The 5,358-nt window shown below is 35.3% G+C and overlaps 1 long non-coding RNA gene across 1 annotated transcript; it reads left to right on the top strand.

Moving 5' to 3' along the window:
- Positions 1–264: 264 nt before the first annotated feature.
- On the top strand, positions 265–4,098 carry LOC149500191 (uncharacterized). The gene is made up of 2 exons (XR_016325209.1): positions 265–1,348; positions 1,666–4,098. It is a non-coding gene; the product is annotated as an uncharacterized LOC149500191 (long non-coding RNA).
- The last annotated feature ends 1,260 nt before the right edge of the window (positions 4,099–5,358 follow it).

The raw sequence follows: 5,358 nt of genomic DNA, 5'->3' as shown, positions 1-5,358 counted from the left end.
TATTGTTAAAATTTTAGATAATAGAAATTCAGAACTGGCTGTACCTCAGAAGACTGATGCAGATGGGTCGTTATTCTGGGCCCATCAGGCCTGGAAACTAAGGAAATTGGGTAAGGTGACAGCCTTACCCAAGCCCGGCAAGGTTGGACGAGGACCCTCCAGTGTCGATATCGATTTTAGATTCAACGTCAGCGTTCAGCGTACTTGGGGTGCGAGATCAACCGGTCGTCGAGAACCGTCGTCTAATCGGAAGTAGATATGGGCGCAAACGCCACTGTTGGCAATAATTAACATAATAATATATAGTTTAGTTTATTATATGTTAATATTTATTTATTATTAGCAACAAAACTGTTATTCTACCATATTTAATAATTAGCAGACACTGTTTTGATGTGAAAATGTTCAGAATATGTTTAATGTTTATATTATTGTTTAAAAACACAAATGACTGTATAAATGATTAAATATGAATAAAGCATAAATATTAATAATAATTTATATGATAATTAACAGTACTAATAATTTAATTAAGTATTGTAATTGTTATGCAATGATGTTGTTGGCGCCATCTATTATTAGGCTGGATAATAACAATGTTAGTTAATATTACTTAAAAGTAATTCATGTAAATTAAATTAAATGTGAGTCATGTAAAATCACTAAAATATGTATTTTGAATATTAAGCTATGTTTTGTGAATTGTTTCGCAGTAATTACATTTGTTTGTATAAAAGAAGTTGTAGTTGTTATAACCAACACAAAAATGGCTAATTGTGTAAGAACCACTGAATAACTCAGGCGTGGCTTTTTGTTGTAAACAAGTAATGTTAAAGTTTTATAGAATTGTATTGTATTTTCATTGTAAAAGAACTTATGTGTGTAAATCCTGACTTAACGCCGACATCAGAAGTGGGATCACAGCCCCAAAATGAATCGTAAGCCTCCGAATGAAGCAACCCACTGTTGAACAAGTGATGGGTCTCTCAACCTGTATTAAAAAGGCGAAAAGTGATGTTATCTGCAAATGCTGTACCCTTGTGGCTTGTGGTGGCATTATAACTTTTATTTGCCGCCGTTCAGTTCCGATGAGGGCGTGACATCAAGACCGATGCGGAAATGTGGACGAAACTATCATGATGCTAATTGTTTCATCGCATGAACATCGAGTTCAAAAGAGCAAGCAAGACAAGCCGATATCTGGTCTTTGTATTGGACCACATTGGAGCAAGTGAGGGACGAACTGATCCATGCATTCAGTAAGGATTTGGATGTTTAAAATGAGTTCTCGACCGTGGATGTTTTAGAAAAGCTACCGACGCTGAGATGGTAAAAATACTGATTTCAGGTATTTAACTTAAATTTATTCGATCCAAGTTATTGAGAAATACGCGGTGGTATGTATTTCGCTTCCTAAATAATATCGATTCTATAAACGTTCCGAAAGCGTCAAATTGAAAATAGACAGTAAATATAATGTTAATAATCTAAATATAACTCAGTTTTATCACAATCACATAATGATTCCCTCAGTTTTCGTGGCACTTTTAGTAACACTAAGGTTTTAAATGTGGTTACTGCGTCACTTGCGTCATTTCGAGAAAACTTGTTACCGCCGTCAAGATGACAAACCTATCACCACAAATAAGACTTAAATTATTGCAGATCTAGTTTAGTAAGCTAAACAACTTCATGTAAAGTTTTTGAGCATAAGGGGTCAACTGATTTCAAAACAAAGCATTGTGACTTTTAATGGAGAGAAATATTAGAACTATTATAGAATTTCATATGGTAATCATAATCATATGGTAATACTGACAGTCTTGCTGACATCCTAATAGGTTTTAATCTTTTAAAAATAACTGTTCTCAGTGTTGCACTCTTTGAAGAGAACTTATCTATTTTTATAAGTTTCTATCCAGTGAATGCTCAAGTTTGGAGTAATTATTCAATCATCATGTAACTTTTGCAAATCATGTCTCATAGATGGTGATCAGGCAGATAAAAGTTGGATTTGAAATAATTAATTTGGATAGCATAGTATAACGCTGTACATACTGTATGTCTCCTGTTTATTGTGAGGAGTTCAAGCATATTACAATAAAAATAAAAATAAACTTGTAATAAAATGCCATAATAAGAGACAGCTCATCCTTGTTCAGCAGCTCCATATTATTACTTTTCCTTTCATAATTATTTATTTTTGGATGAGTGATTAACTCTCTGCACCCTAGGTTTCTAGTGGGGATGCCACTTCATTATTAGTCAAGAAAAAGGATTGCACAGATATTTATGTATTGATTTCTGTTTTCAAAATCTTAGTTACATTTTTGGAACCCTGTCACTTTTAAAAATTCACCAAGACAAAAGATAATTCAGGAGTTTCAAAAACTTGTGAACTGTATGAAATTCAGTACTACATTATTTCCAAAGAGAGTGAGTATGGCCAACAGGCATGCTGAACGATTGATGGGTCATAAATGTAACATGTTTGTAATATCAATTAATAAGATCTGACAGGCAGCTTTAAGAATTAGTTGATTAAAAGCTGCAGCACAACAATAAAACAAAAATGCAGAGGCATTAGAAGGATGATGTTCCCTACCAGTCATTAAAATAAAGCAAATTGAAAATGGTCCGCTGAATGATGAATTAGGGGAAGTTGAATCAGCTGGTAAAAAATGGATGGACGAGCGGTCTCTGTCATCTAATGTGTTTTGGTAAAGGTAAAGGTTTGGTAATGGTAACGGTTTGATATAGGTAAATCTATCCTCTTAATGTCAGAGGATTCTGATAACTGACAAATTGACCGTATGGGCAGAGAGATTTGTTCTGCTGTAAAATGATTTATAATTTGTTATGGTATCTACTTTTATTTTCCTATCCAATTATCCTTCCTAAAACGCTGGCGGGCCACCATGCGAATCCTTAAACCTGGTCTTGTTGGCTAGATCCCGTATGGGTGATGCCTTATGAGTTGGCTAGATCCCGTATGGGTGATGCCTTATGAGTTGGCTAGATCCCGTATGGGTGATGCCTTATGAGTTGGCTAGATCCCGTATGGGTGATGCCTTATGAGTTGGCTAGATCCCGAATGGGTGATGCCTTATGAGTTGGCTAGATCCCGAATGGGTGATGCCTTGTGGGTTGGCTAGATCCCGAGAGGGTGATGCCTTGTGGGTTGGCTAGATCCCAAGTGGGTGATGCCTTGTGAGTTGGCTAGATCCCGAATGGGTGATGCCGAGTGTGTTGGCTAGATCCCGTAAGGGTGATGCCTGGTAAGTTGGTTAGATCCTGTAAGGGTGATGGCTTGCGAGTTAACTAGACCCGTATGGGTGATGCTTTGTGTGTTTGGTAAATCCCGTTGGGTAATCCTCTTGTGTGTTAGCTAGATCTCGTAAGGGTGAATGGTGCTTTGTGTGTTGGGTAGATCCCAGTAGGGGATATGCCTTGTTTACTGTTATGTGAAATGCTAAAACAGCGCAAGGGACGCGCTGGAATCAGTATGGCCGTATGGGCGCAAACGCCACTGTTGGCAATAATTAACATAATAATATATAGTTTAGTTTATTATATGTTAATATTTATTTATTATTAGCAACAAAACTGTTATTCTACCATATTTAATAATTAGCAGACACTGTTTTGATGTGAAAATGTTCAGAATATGTTTAATGTTTATATTATTGTTTAAAAACACAAATGACTGTATAAATGATTAAATATGAATAAAGCATAAATATTAATAATAATTTATATGATAATTAACAGTACTAATAATTTAATTAAGTATTGTAATTGTTATGCAATGATGTTGTTGGCGCCATCTATTATTAGGCTGGATAATAACAATGTTAGTTAATATTACTTAAAAGTAATTCATGTAAATTAAATTAAATGTGAGTCATGTAAAATCACTAAAATATGTATTTTGAATATTAAGCTATGTTTTGTGAATTGTTTCGCAGTAATTACATTTGTTTGTATAAAAGAAGTTGTAGTTGTTATAACCAACACAAAAATGGCTAATTGTGTAAGAACCACTGAATAACTCAGGCGTGGCTTTTTGTTGTAAACAAGTAATGTTAAAGTTTTATAGAATTGTATTGTATTTTCATTGTAAAAGAACTTATGTGTGTAAATCCTGACTTAACGCCGACATAGACGTACGCTCGCGTGACGATATTTGTCCTCCAGTCGGTCTGGAGCTCCAGGTTCCCGGTGCTGAGGTCTGGTATCTCCGTGACCAATTCCCATGTCTCCGCAAGGATGGACAGCGACTCATGATTGACAACATGATGATAGTCTGAGTGACTATATTTTATAAGATATTGTGATTTTCTTAAGCATACTAGGTTCACCTCCTTTTAAGTTCTACCTTTGGCAATGGAGGTGGTCCTTTTAGCCCTGTTAGGCTCAATAGGGCTAGTATCACGAATCTGCTAATTTCTTAAATTCCCCTGAGACTTAAGCCCAATATGACTTAACATCTCAATATGGATTTTGGTAACAATATGAAAAAAAACATTCTTTTTTTTTCTTTTAATTATCATCTCTTATGAATATTTCAAAATCTTATGTATGGTGGAAGATGACTTGAACGTACGCAGTTTAGAATTAAATCCTTACTTGTTTACAATTTTTGTACTTTGGCACCATACATTCAACAAATAACTTTTAAATCTATCTGGTGAAAACAGCAATAAATAAAATTATATTTTGTGGATGATTCTTTCTTTGTGGCTATTTATTTCTTTATCAAAGTAATCAGAACTCATTATGTTAGTTAAGTAGATCTCTTAAAATTACGTTAGTATCAAAATATAACAATTAAGTAGGTAAATATTTTAATTAAAGTACAGAAATAAATAAATATGCAAATCATTGCTGCTCCATCAGTATCACAGATTTACATATTGTTTTTTATTTAGTTTTAATTGCTTAGATGTGTGGACGAGCTCACAGCCCACCTGGTGTTAAGTGGTTACTGGAGCCCATAGACATCCACAACGTAAATGCGCCATCCACCTTGAGACATAAGTTCTAAGGTCTCAGTATAGTTACAACGGCATATATACATGTATATGTGATATTGGAATATGAAGTCGTCGTGGCCTAACGGATAAGACGTCCGGTGCATTCGTGTTGAGCGATGCACCCGGTGTTCAAATCTCAGGCGGGTACCAATTTTTCTAATGAAATACGTACTCAACAAATGTTCACGATTGATTTCCACGGTGAAGGAATAACATCGTGTAATAAAAATCAAACCCGCAAAATTATAATTTGCGTAATTACCGGTGGTAGGACCTCTTGTGAGTCCGCGCGGGTGGGTACCACCACCCTGCCTATTTCTGC

Source organism: Bombyx mandarina, chromosome 23 (genome assembly GCF_030267445.1).
Source record: "Bombyx mandarina strain Sakado chromosome 23, ASM3026744v2".
Lineage (NCBI taxonomy): Eukaryota > Metazoa > Arthropoda > Insecta > Lepidoptera > Bombycidae > Bombyx > Bombyx mandarina.
Note: the sequence above shows the minus strand (reverse complement) of the source record. Positions and strands in the feature narration are given on the sequence as shown.